Below are 15,815 nucleotides of genomic sequence, written 5' to 3'. Positions count from 1 at the left end.
TAACTGTCCCTGCTCCACACAGCAACCTCTCCCTACACTGGCAAAACACTGAATGTAAAATGGCGGCCGGATCAGGTTTATTTATAAGGTAGGGGGTACGTCCATGTGCTGAAATGTCTCAATTGGCTGTCCTGTACCACCTGATGGATGTGTCATGGGTCAAAGTTCTTCACAATGTAAAAGAATATGGCAGGCGCAAATATCTCCATATGTTCGCATGTTCGGCGAATTGCGAACACGCAAAGTTCGCCGCGAAACGACCGGCGGGCGAACTGCAAGGCCATCTCTAATGACTAGGGCTCTGGGGAGATAAAGTCTGGGTAAAGTCCAGGACCGATATTGTGGATGTATCCGTTCACACATACAGTGCCTCCGGGTAAACTCCAGAAAATGTCAGGATTCCACTGTAAGGCCTCATGCACACGACTGTGCCGTTTTTTGCGGCCCGCAAACCGTGGATCCGCAAAAAACGGTAGCTGCCCGTGTGCCTTCCGCCATTTGCGGAACGGGTGGCCCATTGTAGAAATGCCTATTCTTGTCGGCAAAACGGACAAGAGTAGGACATGTTCGATTTTTTTTTTTTTGCGGGGCCACGGAATGGAGCAACATATGCGGACAGCACACGGAGTGCTGTCCGCATCTTTTGCGGCCCCATTGAAGTGAAAGGGTCCGCACCCAAGCCGCAAAAACTGTGGACCCGAGTAATGGTCGTGCGCATGAGGCCTAAGTGTAAAATATTTATCTATTTCATATCTATCTATTCTTTCTATTCTATCTATCTATCTATTCTATCTATTCTATCTATTCTATCTATTCTATCTATTCTATCTATCTAAGCATTCCCTTGTGATTAGTGATGCCTGAATGGATTCTGAAATAATTGAAAGCATTTACAGAACATAGACTCCGGGCACTGGTAATGCATCAGGGAAGAGATTTATTAAATCTCACAGGAAAATATTATAATCTGGAAGCCGTTTTGTTGAGGATATTGATTGATGGGTTGAGTGAATTAATGCTGCGGTCAATCAATGCAGATTTCCAGTTGGAATCCGCTCGCAGGTCATAAGTAAGACGACACGTGCACTTCGAGAGGTGCTTCCTTCAGTGCATTTGTCAAACTATTTAAATCCATCAAGCGGTTTGGTAAATGAAATGGCATGCTCCAACTGCATTAGCCGGGATTACCAACTGTGTGTCCAGTCCAATAAACAGGAGATACTCCGAGGGATTGATCTGGATGTACAGTGGTGCAAGACCTGACACAGTCCTTACATTTGAGTTAATAGTAAGAAGCAGTGGATGATATGGCAGGCAGTTATTTTCCCAAGATCCATCCGCCACAGTTGTCTCATCCATTTTTCTTGAATTCAGTTGAATCTGGATACTATTGAATATAATTAGAGATGAGCGAGTTTCTTAAAAGTTCGATTCGGCTGATTCGCCGAATTTCACCAAAAAATCGCTTTGTCACGAATTACTTCGTCATGAAGCGCATTTTTTTGTAAGTAGCGTGTGCAATGACAGGGAGCTGCGATAGCGCTGCCCCCGTCATTTCACCCCTCAGATGCCGCGTTCATACATGATCGCGGCATCTGAGTATAAAAACTGTGTAAAATTAACAATAAAAGAAATATATTTTATCAAACTTACCGCCTCCATTTGCTTGCGACGGGCCAGCCGGCGCCATCTTGCTTGAAAATCTCGGCCGAATTCCTGTGCGGCGTGAGATTACGTTATCACGCCGACCTGCATGGTGACTTATGACGTTATCACGCCGGCCTGCGTGATGATGTAATCTCGTGCCGCACGGGATTTCAGCCGTGATCTTCAAGCAAGATGAAGACTGGCGGCCGGTCACGAGCAAGTGGAGGAGGTAAGTTTGAATTTTTTTGTTTTTTATACTATTTCAGGTAAAATCGATTCGCTGACACAAAGCACGAGGAAATTTGGCTTCTAGACTAATTAAATTTATTCTGAAATTCAGATCGAATTCCACTGTGTGGTATTTGATTCGCTCATCTCTAAATATAATAGCAGGGTTGGACAATCCAGCTTTCTGCCACTCTGTCCTCCAGGCCTGGATGGACACTGGGAGGTCCTCTTTTTTTAGTGGCTCCACGCTCAGACAACAGCACAGCTCACCTTCAGGTCTACTCTTCACATCTTTTTTTTCTCTGTTTTTCACGGGCACCGTTACTGGAAGAGGGCGTGGCTTGGCTGAGTTGGGAGCATGTCTTAGCAGAATTGGGTCGTGGCCTACATGTTATCCTTTTTGGGGGGAAGCAAGTAGCCACTCTAGATGCAGGCAGAGTGATGACGTTCTAAAGATGCCGTAGACAAGTGATAGGACGACAACATGGTAATATTGGAAGGTAAGTATTCTGTTCCTGGGGTGACAGTTGCTTATTTTTTAATAAAGCCACATTGTGGAGCATACATTTACTCAGGGAGCACAGTGGCAACAGTTTTTTATTATAATCAGAGGCACAGTATGGACATTTTTTATAATTTGGGCACAGTGGGGCATTTTTATTAAGGGGGCATGAAAGAGGGTTGGAATTCAGCCTTGTACTTCTTACAACAGTAACTGTGTTGCTATTTGGCATTGTTGTGGTGGCTATACCACCTAATTGACCTGTAATGTGACTGCATTGCTATAGGTTTGTGTATATGCATGCTATTGTATGTCCCAGTACTTACAAGCATTTTTACACATATTTTCCATATACTGTGAAAGTATTGTACGTCGTTTTTTTTGTTTTGTTTTGCTTTTCACCCCCTGCCTTCCCAAAGCCATAATTATTTTATTTTTCCATTCAGATAGCCTATGAGGGCTTGTTGCTGTTTTTTTTTTGCAGGAAAGGTTGTACTTTTTAATGGCACCATTTAATATTGCATATGAATCAGTGGGAAGTTCCAAATGGGGTGGAATTTGGAGAAAAAAAACGAAATTCTGCCAGTTTTATGGGTTTTGTTTTTACGGAATTTCCTATGTGGTAAAACTGATAACTGCTATCTTCATTCTCCGGATCAATACAATTAGAGAGATGCCAGATTTTCATAGTTTTCCTTGTGTTTTGATACTTTAATTACTTTGTGTATGGCGTTGTGTAAATGCTCATTTTTAATTGGGTGATCTGTAGTAAATCATACTTACCTCATCCATTTCAGTGCAAAGAGACCACCACAGCCATCTTGCTTGAAGATCCAGCGCAAAATCTTGTGCGGCGCGTGATGACATCATCACATTTGCCAAAAAAAGGTTTGAGATCTGCACACCCTAGATGTTGGGTGCTCGTGAAGGACAAACGTCAATTGATTCACAGAGGAAATCCACGGCACACCAATTACAATTTCATCAATTAGTGTTTTTTTAATTCATGATAGTTCATACAATATATGTATGAACTATCATGAATTAAAAAAACACTAATTGATGAAATTGTAATGCTGTGCCGTGGATTTCCTCTGTGAATCATCACATTTGCCGGCGTGGTGACGTCATATGATGGGATCTTCAAGCAAGATGGCTGTGGTGGTCTCTTTGCACTTAAATGGATGAGGTAAGTATGATCTCTTTATTTTCATCGCCATTTCGGGAAAAGCACGAGGAAATTCGGCTTTGCGGTGAATCTAATTTTTCCTGAAATTCAGATCGAAGTCCACTTTGTTAACTTTGATTCGCTCAATACTAGTAATAATGCCCACATTGTGCCCCTTAACAATAGTTATGCCCACATTGTGCTCCCCTCACAGTAGTAATGCCCACATTGTGCTTCCTTCACAGTATGTGCCCCTTCACAGTAGTAATACCCACATTGTGCCCCTCACAGTAGTAATGCCCACATTGTTCTTCTTTCACAGTAATTATGCCCACCTTGTGCGCCCTCTCAGCAGTAATGCCCTCAGTTTGCCCCATTCAGTAATGCCCTCTTCAACTCCATTAATAAAGTAAAAAAAAAAAACGTATAATCTTGCACATCCGGCGTTTCCAACAGCAGCATTGATGCGGACACACACACCTCTGCTGGCTGTGGAGGAGGCTAATTCCCAGCCTGCACTGCTCCTCCACACACCCAGCACTGCTGGGGAGCGTCGCAGATCATTGGTACGATGAAGCAGCGAGCTACTTCCACATCTGCGTTTTAGCTGGATCCATCATGGGTTCAGCAAAAACGCATCCGGTATATAATAGAACCGTCTGCATCCGTTCAGAATGGATCCAGTTGTATTATATCGCAAATAAACAAGAAGGATCCATCACTAAATCCATTGTAAGTCAATGGGTGCCGGATCCGTTTTTTTTCATGTCCGACACATTGTGTTTCATGACGGATCCGTCTTTATCATATCCTATGACGCTCTCAAAAACGCTGCTTGCAGCACTTTTGTGTGTGTCATGGGAATGCAATGAAACGGAACGGAATGCATTCTTGTGCACTGCGTTTCGTTCAGTTCCGTTTTGTCCCCATTGACAATGAATGGGCACAAAACTGAAGCGTTTTCCTCCACTTTTGAGATTCTATGATGGATCTCAATAGCGGAAAAGAAAACGGTGATGCAAAAGTAGCCTAAATGAGCTGTCCAGGCGCGCCCTCAAACCTCTGCACCCAAAGCATGTGCCCCACTTAGCCTCCCTCCTCACCACCTGTTTTGGAATGCGGCAATGCCTATGATCTTTATTTTTTTTATTATTCTTAAAATTTGGAAAGCTGTGATGGTGTTTATTTTTCTATCTATAATTTTTATGTATTTAACAAAAATTCTGTACAGTTTTTTTAAGTTTCCCTAGGGGGCTTAAACATGCGATCATTTCTCCCATAGACCACAATGAATTTACATGGAAGTTTCACTGTGTTTTTATGGAGCCATTTCACAGGCAGCGCATTACTGGGACATAGCTGTGGCAGGCCTCTGAGCCTTCTGACGGCCCGAGGTTTCCATAGCAACCAAGTGGCTCCCTCAATCTCAGCATTGGGGTCTCATTCAGGCCCTGGGAGTGCAGTGCTCCCAGGGAAAGTCTTCTCAGATCTCGTGGTCGCATTTGACCGCAACATCTGATGGGCTATATGTCCATGCCTGGCGTTCATGCTGATCATTGCTTCCTGATGTCTGCTGTGTAAAACTCCAGAGTGGGTGCCATCTTTAAAGACTCGACATGTGCTGTGCATATACTGCACATGTCTGGAAGAGGTTAAGCCACTGTGAAAAGCCAGCAAAGGAATAATAGATGTATGTTCACTACTGGGGATGAGACACCCTTTTTCTCCTTATGCTGTGCTCGCGTCTAGAGAAGGCATCCCACCCTGAAAATATTGAGACTGCATCGGGAATGTATAATGATGATGTCATCATTATACAGGACAGCCTGCTGACAACTTTGTAAATTCATGTACTTTAAGTAGGTTGTGATGGTCATTGCACTAAAGACAAGGGAGAATGCTCTGTGATTATATAACACCGACAATATATTTTGTATACTACACTTTATATTATGAAGATATGCATGGAAAGCATGTGTGTTTAGAATAATGCTGTGGTTATGCTGCCATCTATTGAGCAATTCATTACCACTGTTGGATAATACATGGGATGATGCAATACCGTTCTGATCATCTGACTGAATTACCAGCTAAGGTCTTTGTGCTGAAAAGAGATCTTGGAGACCACCCACAGAAAAGTCCTTGAGTAGGTAGTAAATGCAGCGATCATGAGATGATATAAGAAAGTACTATGAATGCCTCATGTTCAGTTTGAGACTGGAAATGAAAGAGTAAGCTGGTGGCTGCTGCTGGAAACAGATCCTGTTGCCGGTCACAGACTAGGAATCACCTTTTTAAAGTTAAAACTGTTTCAAGAGCACAGTGAAAAGTTATTATCCCTAGGGGCCATGGTGTGTGGAGTTATTAAATTCTGGTGGACCCTGACTGTTAATTTTGGAGACAAGGTTGCTTTTAGTGTAAGGATCTAGAGCAAAACTGAGTAGCCAAAGACATCTGGGTGACACACTGTGCAGAGACGTATCATGACTAGGACAAACCAACATGAAGGTGTAGTCCATACGAAGAAGAAAATACAAAAAGCAGCCCAAACAGTGAGTCCACGAAATATAAATGTTTATTCTGCCTCTGACTGTGTTTGATCAGTGCTGCATTCTCTTTTATAGTCTGCAACATAATAATACACCATTATGTGGTTACTGTATGGCGGTATTATTGTTTATATTTGTACTGTACTTGTATAGTGGTAGTACACAGTTGAAAAAATGACGCATGTCTCTGACTATGTTGTCAGAGACAACAGTTGTTTCTCTGTTCCTCTTTTATATTCCTTCTTTTGTTGGTTAGTTGATATATTTATTTAATGTAATGTCAAGGAGGCAAGAAATTAAATTTGGGTACAAATCAATTCCACCTTAATTGAAAGCACTTTAAATTCCTTCCTTAACTCTAGCCTCTCCTTTCTCTTCTTTTCTCTCTCCTCTCTCTTGACCCCTCTCTGTCTTTCTCCTCTCCTCTCTTCTTTTCTCTCACCTCTTTTTTCTCTCTCCTCTCTTCTGCCTCTCTCCTCTCTCTTCTTTTCTTTGTCACCTCTCTTCTCTCACTCTCCTGTCTTCTTTCTCTCTCTTCTCTCTATCTTTCTCTTCTCTCTCTCTCTCTCTCTCTCTCTCTCTCTCTCTCTCTCTCTCTCCTCTCTTCTGTCTCTCTCTTCTCTTCTCTCTCTCTTTATCCTATCTCTCTTCTCTCTCTATGATGTTTTCTCTCTCTCTCCTTGCTCTCTTCTCTCTCTTTTGGAAAATTCTTCAGATTTGTTTTGGTAGAAATTCTGATTCTACCAAAGGAGAATTTTTTCAAAGATTCTGGTCAATTGATTCGCTCATCTATTATCCAATTGTATGACTATGGTATATCCAGTAGTTTCTCATCTTATCGAAAATAATATACTAATGTATTAATTTCAAGTAATAGTATGATCGTTGATGTGCATAGCTTACAGATTCTTCAATATTACAGTGCAAAGCATAGCACTAATCTTTTTTTATGCTCCATTTTTTACAAATATAAGTCCTCAAAAGTAAATAACCATAGAATCACATCTGCTGCCTCTATTGCTGTGCCATTTGGTTTTCTATGGCCCCACTATAAAGAAAATCCAACACTCATTATGAATTTTCTTCATGAATATTTTATATTAAGGTGTCACTCTTACATCTGTCTCCAGTTTCACCAGTACATTACTGTTCATCAGTATAGAGCTCTATTCACGCTGCATCTGTTTAATGAAGACAGATATCTCCGACTAATGGCATATATTGGCCATAAATCATCCTGTATACCATACTTTTTTTGTATTGTCAGGATGTATTTAAAAAAGCAATACGAGCTGTGCTCTTTATTCAGCAAAAAAAAAAAAGGGGTATATTAAGGAATTGTCTAGCTAGTGGCAAACATTTAGGGTAAAGACAGTTTTTTTTTTTATGTAGGAGGCTGGCCGGTGGGTCTGGTTGCAAGCCCCTCCTTCATTGGTCATGTTCAGGAAGGGAGGACCATGCAGTCCTTGGAAAAGTCTGTGCTAACAGGTGGACGTTTCGAGCTGATCTTTTAATATCTACAGTATATATTAGTAAACTGTACATGATCATGTTATCCTGTTCTGAAAACATTATCTTAAAGAAATGACAAACCCCTTTAACATAAATTATCTATGGTATATAGATATTGTACTTTCATACTCAAGAGTATTATCAGTTAATAACCTAGAATAATTTGACTTTATGACCTATTGAATTTTTGAAAGCCGTGCCAATTAAGTCTGTAAATCCATTCGTTAATAAAAGCAACATTCATATATTTTGTGGCATAAAATGCATCACAGAATATAATTTTGTGAGACAGAATCTATTGTTTACTTTTCAAATTTATGGTCACAAAATAATTTTTGTTGCAATGAAAAAAAATTCCTTATTTTTGTCTCTGATTTTCTGACACTCTTTAGTTTCCTCCTTTTTTACCCTCACTATGTCTTTGGCTTTGTTCTGAAATCACCATATTTCTGAGGACCCCTAGTATAATTTCCTACCAGTGTCAGCTATAAACCGTCATTAGTTGAGCACCATGTATTATATCACAGTCCTTGCTTCCCAGCATGTTCCACAGACAATGATTCACACACGGCAGATGGCAGAGATACAAATAAATAGATTTAATGGCTACGCTGATGTCTGACTAAATTCTGCAATTAACTTAATCTCTGTTAAATGATGTCAGAGACTAAATGTTTTATTATGGGTTGTTTTATTTTATTTATTTATTTTTTTGCTTAACTATTATGATTTTGGAAACCTTTTGTCAAGTTTGACAGTTTAAAAAAATTTGGCAAAAAGTGATTACGTCTTTCAAACAAATGGCAAAAATATAAATAGCAATATGTTCATAGGATAATACAAGTTAAAGGCCATCAGCTACATCACACCGAATGTTCCTACATTTTGCTTCCGCAGAGTTTGTGTAAGTCCTTCACCTAGCTGGCGGTGCTGCAGAATCTGAAATTCTGTTTTTGGAGGCTCTCTTAACTCTCCCTCTCCACTTTTTAACTAATAGCAGAAGAGTGGAGAGGGAGGCGAGGATCCAAGGAGGGAAGAGAGCAAACACAAAGAAGTTTGCTGGGGAAGACACAAGCACCATGGAAACACAGATCCAGCATTTATTACTGGGAGGGATACAGTCGCATGACAAGTCTGAATATAGAAGCAGGTACCAAACAGAATTTTAGGGGGTCCGAAAAATTAATCCATGAATAAAGTTTGAAGAATTAACCAATAACATATATAAACATATATGTTTTTCTCATCAAAGGTGTCCGTAGCCTTCTGTCAGCAGATTTGTACCTATGACACTGTCTCACCTGTTACATGTGAGCTTGGCAGCTGAAGACATCTGTGTTGGTCCCATGTTCATGTGTGCTGCATTGCTGAGAAAAATGAAGTTTTCATATATGCAAATGAGCCTCTGGGAGCAACAGGGGCGTGCCCTCTCCACTTTGATTGACAGGGCCAGGCAGTGAAAACATTATAAGGCCTGGCCCTGTCAATAAAAGTGCAGAGGGAAAGGCAGTTCGAGAGAGCAGAGCCTCTAGGTGTAACAGCAACGCCCCTGTTGCTCCTAGAGGCTCGTTTGCATATACAAACCGGATTCCAAAAAAGTTGGGACACTAAACAAATTGTGAATAAAAACTGAATGCAATGATGTGGAGATGGCAAATGTCAATATTTTATTTGTAATAGAACGTAGATGACAGATCAAACATTTAATCCGAGTAAATGTATCATTTTAAAGGAAAAATACGTTGATTCCAATTTTCACGGTGTCAACAAATCCCAAAAAAGTTGTGACAAGTATCAATAAGAGGCTGGAAAAAGAAAATTTGAGCATAACGAAGAGCTGGAAGACCAATTAACACTAATTAGGTCAATTGGTAACATGATTGGGTATAAAAAGAGCTTCTCAGAGTGGCAGTGTCTCTCAGAAGCCAAGATGGGTAGAGGATCACCAATTCCCACAATGTTGCGCAGAAAGATAGTGGAGCAATATCAGAAAGGTGTTACCCAGCGAAAAATTGCAAAGACTTTGCATCTATCATCATCAACTGTGCATAACATCATCCGAAGATTCAGAGAATCTGGAACAATCTCTGTGCGTAAGGGTCAAGGCCATAAAACCATACTGGATGCCCGTGGTCTCCGGGCCCTTAAACGACACTGCACCACAAACAGGAATGCTACTGTAAAGGAAATCACAGAATGGGCTCAGGATTACTTCCAGAAACCATTGTCAGTGAACACAATCCACCGTGCCATCCGCCGTTGCCAGCTGAAACTCTACAGTGCAAAGAAGAAGCCATTTCTAAGCAAGATCCACAAGCTCAGGCGTTTTCACTGGGCCAGGGATCATTTAAAATGGAGTGTGGCAAAATGGAAGACTGTTCTGTGGTCAGACGAGTCACGATTCAAAGTTCTTTTTGGAAATCTGGGACGCCATGTCATCCGGACCAAAGAGGACAAGGACAACCCAAGTTGTTATCAACGCTCAGTTCAGAAGCCTGCATCTCTGATGGTATGGGGTTGCATGAGTGCGTGTGGCATGGGCAGCTTGCATGTCTGGAAAGGCACCATCAATGCAGAAAAATATATTCAGGTTCTAGAACAACATATGCTCCCATCCAGACGTCATCTCTTTCAGGGAAGACTCTGCATTTTTCAACAAGATAATGCCAGACCACATTCTGCATCAATCACAACATCATGGCTGCGTAGGAGAAGGATCCGGGTACTGAAATGGCCAGTCTGCAGTCCAGATCTTTCACCTATAGAGAACATTTGGCGCATCATAAAGAGGAAGGTGCAACAAAGAAGGCCCAAGACGATTGAACAGTTAGAGGCCTGTATTAGACAAGAATGGGAGAGCATTCCTATTTCTAAACTTGAGAAACTGGTCTCCTCGGTCCCCAGACATCTGTCGAGTGTTGTAAGAAGAAGGGGAGATGCCACACAGTGGTGAAAATGGCCTTGTCCCAACTTTTTGGGGATTTGTTGACACCATGAAATTATGATTCAACATATTTTTCCCTTTAAAATGGTACATTTTCTCAGTTTTTAAACTTTTGTTCCGTGATTTATGTTTTATTCTGAATAAAATATTAGAAGTTGGCACCTCCACATCATTGCATTCATTTTTTTATTCACGATTTGTATAGTGTCCCAACTTTTTTGGAATCCGGTTTGTATTAAAAGATATAATTTTTTCTCAGAAATGTCTGTACATATGAACATGGGACCAACACAGATGCCTTCAGCTGCCAAGTGCACATGCAACAGGTCAGCCAGTGTCATAGGTACAAATCTGCTGACAGATGCACTTTATTCAATTTCAATGTTCACATTATCCCCTTACTAATGTTGATAATAATGAAATACCTAAAGCAACCCAATAACAAGTTGGCCTTTTTTTTAATCAAAATTGTGATAAAAAAACAGTCATTTTTCCCATATAGAGATTTGGGAATTTCTCAAAATTCCATTGCTGGTCCAATTTGGCCATCCAATCCAATTCTGGTTTGAATAAATTTGAAAATCCCTCTCTGTCTCCCTCTTACATTTTGGGAGAATGGAAGAGAGTATCTCACAATATTCTGGGATGTTTTAATTTGGGTAGAATTTCAGAATTTTTGAATTGACCCACTTATCTTTATTCCCATAGCAATGAATCAGCGATCTGCTTTTATAAATGGTTCTGGGAAGTAAAAGCTGCATATTGATATTTGATAAAGGAGGGCAATTGTGTCAAAAAGTTAAAGGAATTTTACCTTTAACAGAGACTTTTTGACATGCTAATGAAGGGCCATACATTGCATAGAGTTGGACTAAGAGCCACTATGTGGCCTTGGGGAAGAACATTTGATAGCTACACAAAAAAAATGTGGGTGGCACTGCTAGCTGTCCTTCTTGTCTCCGGTATGATTAAATAATACGCCCCACGATACAGGACCCCCTTATCGCTACTAGCGGTGCTTGGCCTCCAAAGAAAGAAAAATGTCAGTGGTCTGAGGAAACTAACTAGCATGAAACAACCATCGCTGCTTGCTCTGGCTTGTGTGGTGTCCAGATTGCCCGCCTTTGCCTTGTGATTTGCTTTTACTCTTTTGATGGAATAAAAGAAGACTTTTTTGACTACTATGGTAAGTGCCAACTTGTTTCTTATTATGGACAAGAACATTTGATAGTCCCATCCCTTTTTACTATTAGATTATAAACTGTGTGGGACTCTCTTCCTCCCGCAGAAGTTCATGTCTAGAAAACTCACCCATAGATATCAATAAACATCTCCCGCCTATTGTGCCTAAGGTTCTCATGGCTGCTGTAAATCGTATCTCTGAAGGCTATTTTAATCCTTGCCCCAGACACCCTCCAAACCCGCCACCAGAAGGCCTATTACTGCGTGAGGTATACACAAGCTGAATTTTCTGGGGTTGCCTCTAAAAATTCAGGTATTTTCAGAGAAAGCTGTTTTGTGATTGGTTGATATGGGCAAAAGGATTTAGATCTTGTAGATAATTTCATAAATCTGCTGCACTGTCCATGGTCCTGTTATCAGTAGGAGCCTCAGATAAGGTAAAGCATAAACCATTATCGAAGACATTTATCAAGACTGGTGTTTTTTTCGCCGCTCTTGATTTCCCTTGCTCTATCGGGGGAGGCGCCAAATTTATGTAGAGGCACACGCCTCTCATGGATTTGGCACATCCTCGTTGGCCATGTAGCTTCGTAGCTGCCATAGATTTCTGTCTTTATTTACGCCATAAGGCTCCATTCACATGTCCGTAGAATGGGTCCGCATCCGTTCAGCAAATTGCGGAACTGGTGAGGACACATTCATTCTCTATGTGGCAGGAATGGATGTGGACAGCACACAGTGTGCTGTCCGCATCCGCATCTCCGGAGCGCGCACCCGATCTTCTGGTCCGCGGCTCTGGAAAAAAATAAAACATGTCCTATTCTTGGCCGTTATTGCGGACAAGAATAGGCAGTTCTATGGGGGTGCCTGCTGGGTGTATTGCAGACAAGAATAGGCAGTTCTATGGGGGTGCCTGCCGGGTGTATTGCGGATCCGGAATACACTACGGACGTGTGAATGGACCCTTAAACTGGCGTAATAAAGATAAATGTGTCGGACCTGCTGCAATGCTCCCTCCCCATCCTCGCCACTCCCGCTTTTCTCATAACTCCTGAAAAGTGGCATGAAGGAAAAACTGCATATTTCAAATATGGTGTGCAACATATTATGAGACTCTTTTATGCCAATATTGTGGCATAAATAAAATAATAAATGTCCTCCTATGAACGTAATCTAGTCCAGCAGTAATTTTTAAAAAATCATTTTTGGACATAAAGCATCTATGTATTTCTAACTGCTATGGACATTTATTTTGCGATATTTTTTCTTTCATTTTTTTCTATTTAATGGCCTACATCCTTCATAACATATGTAATTCCCATTGATGGTAGTTCACTGTATATTAATGGTGTTTTATGATTATTTATTCGTGTATGTAGCATACGGTATACTGTATGTAATTTGAATGCCGTTACGTTATGTATATGTGTAGAAATGCAGCCAAGCGTTGATGTTTTTAGTTCTCTTATGATTATATCGTTCATTATTATATAGTTAAACTACGTAAACCTACATTATTCATTTTACTTTTTGTCTTCTTTGGTTGAATAATGTTATAGCAATAATCAGCTTTGTGAATTGTCTCTGGAGAGACACATCTGGCTATATTAATACTTTCTTTATTCTCTCACTGTATAGTAGGGGTTGTACATAGTTAGGAAAACATGCTATCTTCCAAAAATGTCACACCGATCCATGTTTTAGTAATTCTGGACAACCCCTTTGATTTCTTTTATTACTATTTTTTTGTTAAATGGGTATTATTTAGTTTAGTAGTGCATGAGGTATGACATCTACTACCAACTTTTAAAAATTATAGTACGTTATTTATTTGCTTTTAACTCTTCCTTATGTTCATCAGGCTTCTTGCACTTTGTTGTTCTATGGTCCCATGTTGTGCAGATCCATAAAACGGCATCTGGGTCCTTAGTGTGGGTCTGAGGGAAAGGAGTTGGGCTAGTTGGCACAAGAATAGAGATGAGTGAAGTTCCGAAAATTTGGTGTGGTCTGATTCATCCGAAATAGCAAAAAAAATTCATTTGGGTACAAACCGATTCCACACAAATCAAAAGTGCTTTAAATGCCTTGAACATTTTTCTCTCTCTCAGTTCTACCCAACCGAACATGAAGACATTTTTATTCTGAATTCTAAATCTGAATTCTTTCACAATTTGGGTCAAATTTTGATTCTAACAAACAATTGACTCATCTCTACACAGTGAGTCTTATAGAAAGGCAATTGTGTCCTGCAAAATAGGGAATGTGTAAATAATCTGGGTTGTGTCACAAAACCTATTCTTCATTTTTCAAAGCGGCACCTGGATCTCAATACTTTTGTAATTACATATAATTAAAAATGTAGGATACCTATTGAGATATTCAATAACATGTATCTGTATAGCACCACCTGCTGTTTGTTCTCTTCCTTATTTTTTTGTCCATCTCACTGAGCTGGTCGCACATGCTCAGTTTAAATCTTGAACTTCCACCAGCCATATGTTTTGTTAGAAGTTGTGGAAGTTACAGGGAGAGAGATGCAGCAGGAACCCCCCCCCCCCCCCCCCCCCCGAAGATGAAGATAATCAGGCAAATGAATTGGGGCAATGAATGAATGCTCAGGGCTGGAGCTAGCTGTCTGATTTGCAATTTTAAATCAATCATGGCATAACCCCTTTAACTGGAAGAATAAAACCTGGCTCTCTACTGCCACCTATGGGGTGACTACCCTATAAAATCAATCCCTTTGGGACTTGACTTTGGATATAAACCAAAACCAGAATCTTTTCTATAAGATAATTAAATTAATTAATAAATCACAACTATCATCAATAGCTGTTTGAGGGTTTTTGACTTATACGGTAGCGTTCCAATAGGGGGCACTAGATAAGAGCTTATTTGCATTTGAAACAGTTTGCAGTATGTGTCATTGCCAGTCATATTATGGAGGTGTATGAAGTAATCATTCCGAGTCCTGTGTACGTAATATGGACCCATAGGAACTAGGATTGCCCTCATAAAGGAACTGTGCTCATTGGCTTTGTGTGGTCATAAAAGGAAATATATTCTATCTATCTGAAAAGAAATAGGACTCATATTTATTTAACCAAATAAAAAATGCAATCCACTTTGCTATAAATCCACAGCAAGCTGATTTGATGCCTGTCATTAGATTCTTGCGTCCGCTTGCTTGCAGAGTTTCAGTTTCAACTTTAATAAAACCATAACCCAGACAAATATTGAATTTATGTTACTTTAGCTAACATAGGCAAGGGGGGGGGGGGGTGTCCTCTCCCACAGCCGCAGTATTGCATTTACTGGAAATAAATGTACCTTGCTATCTTCAACAGATTCATTTAACTCTGACTTCACCGTCTAAGACCAAGGGATTTCTGGCTATTATATTATCTTGGAAAAAAATATCAATTTTCAATAGATTTATTTCTTGAGTAATTATGGCTATGATGAAAACGTTGAAAAACCTCAGGCAATTCTGTGTATAAAACCCAAAATGAGGAGCCAGTTATCTGAAGAGCAGGTTTATGAAACAATGCCCCGAAGTACTGGGATAGAGTTTAATGGAGAGATTATTGCTCAACCTGTCTCCACGTAGAACTTTCATTTATCAGTCGCAATGTAAGGAGCTCAAGAAAAGAAACACTATGAAGTATTGTGCAAGACTTAACGGAGTTGTCCAAGATGAGAAAAAAATATTTGTCCTTTTTGTAGACTGTGCCTATGTAACAGTCTCTGCTCCAGAAGTCAATCAAACAGGTTCACCTACTATGGAGCAGAGAAACAGAAGGAGGCTTGAGAGTCAATGTAGGACTGCTGTATGCCAGTTTTTGTACCTGCTACCTGCTTTTTGCGCTTGTGTCCCATGTCCACTGTACCACTACTCCTGGCAGATAAAGGTGCCACGCTGCTTACCCAGCCGACTTCTCCTCCCTACCTGCAAACCGGGCCCATTCTGTGGTTGAACCTGCCTCCCTATTTCTCAGGTCAGTTATTGACCTGAGGTAGGGAATAGTCCAGTCCCGAAACACATTGCCCTCTTTTACACTACCAATTAATGGTTGATGTTTC

The sequence above is a fragment of the Bufo bufo genome, chromosome 4 (assembly GCF_905171765.1).
Source record: "Bufo bufo chromosome 4, aBufBuf1.1, whole genome shotgun sequence".
NCBI classification, from domain to species: Eukaryota; Metazoa; Chordata; class Amphibia; order Anura; family Bufonidae; genus Bufo; species Bufo bufo.
This window is presented reverse-complemented; position numbering follows the sequence as displayed.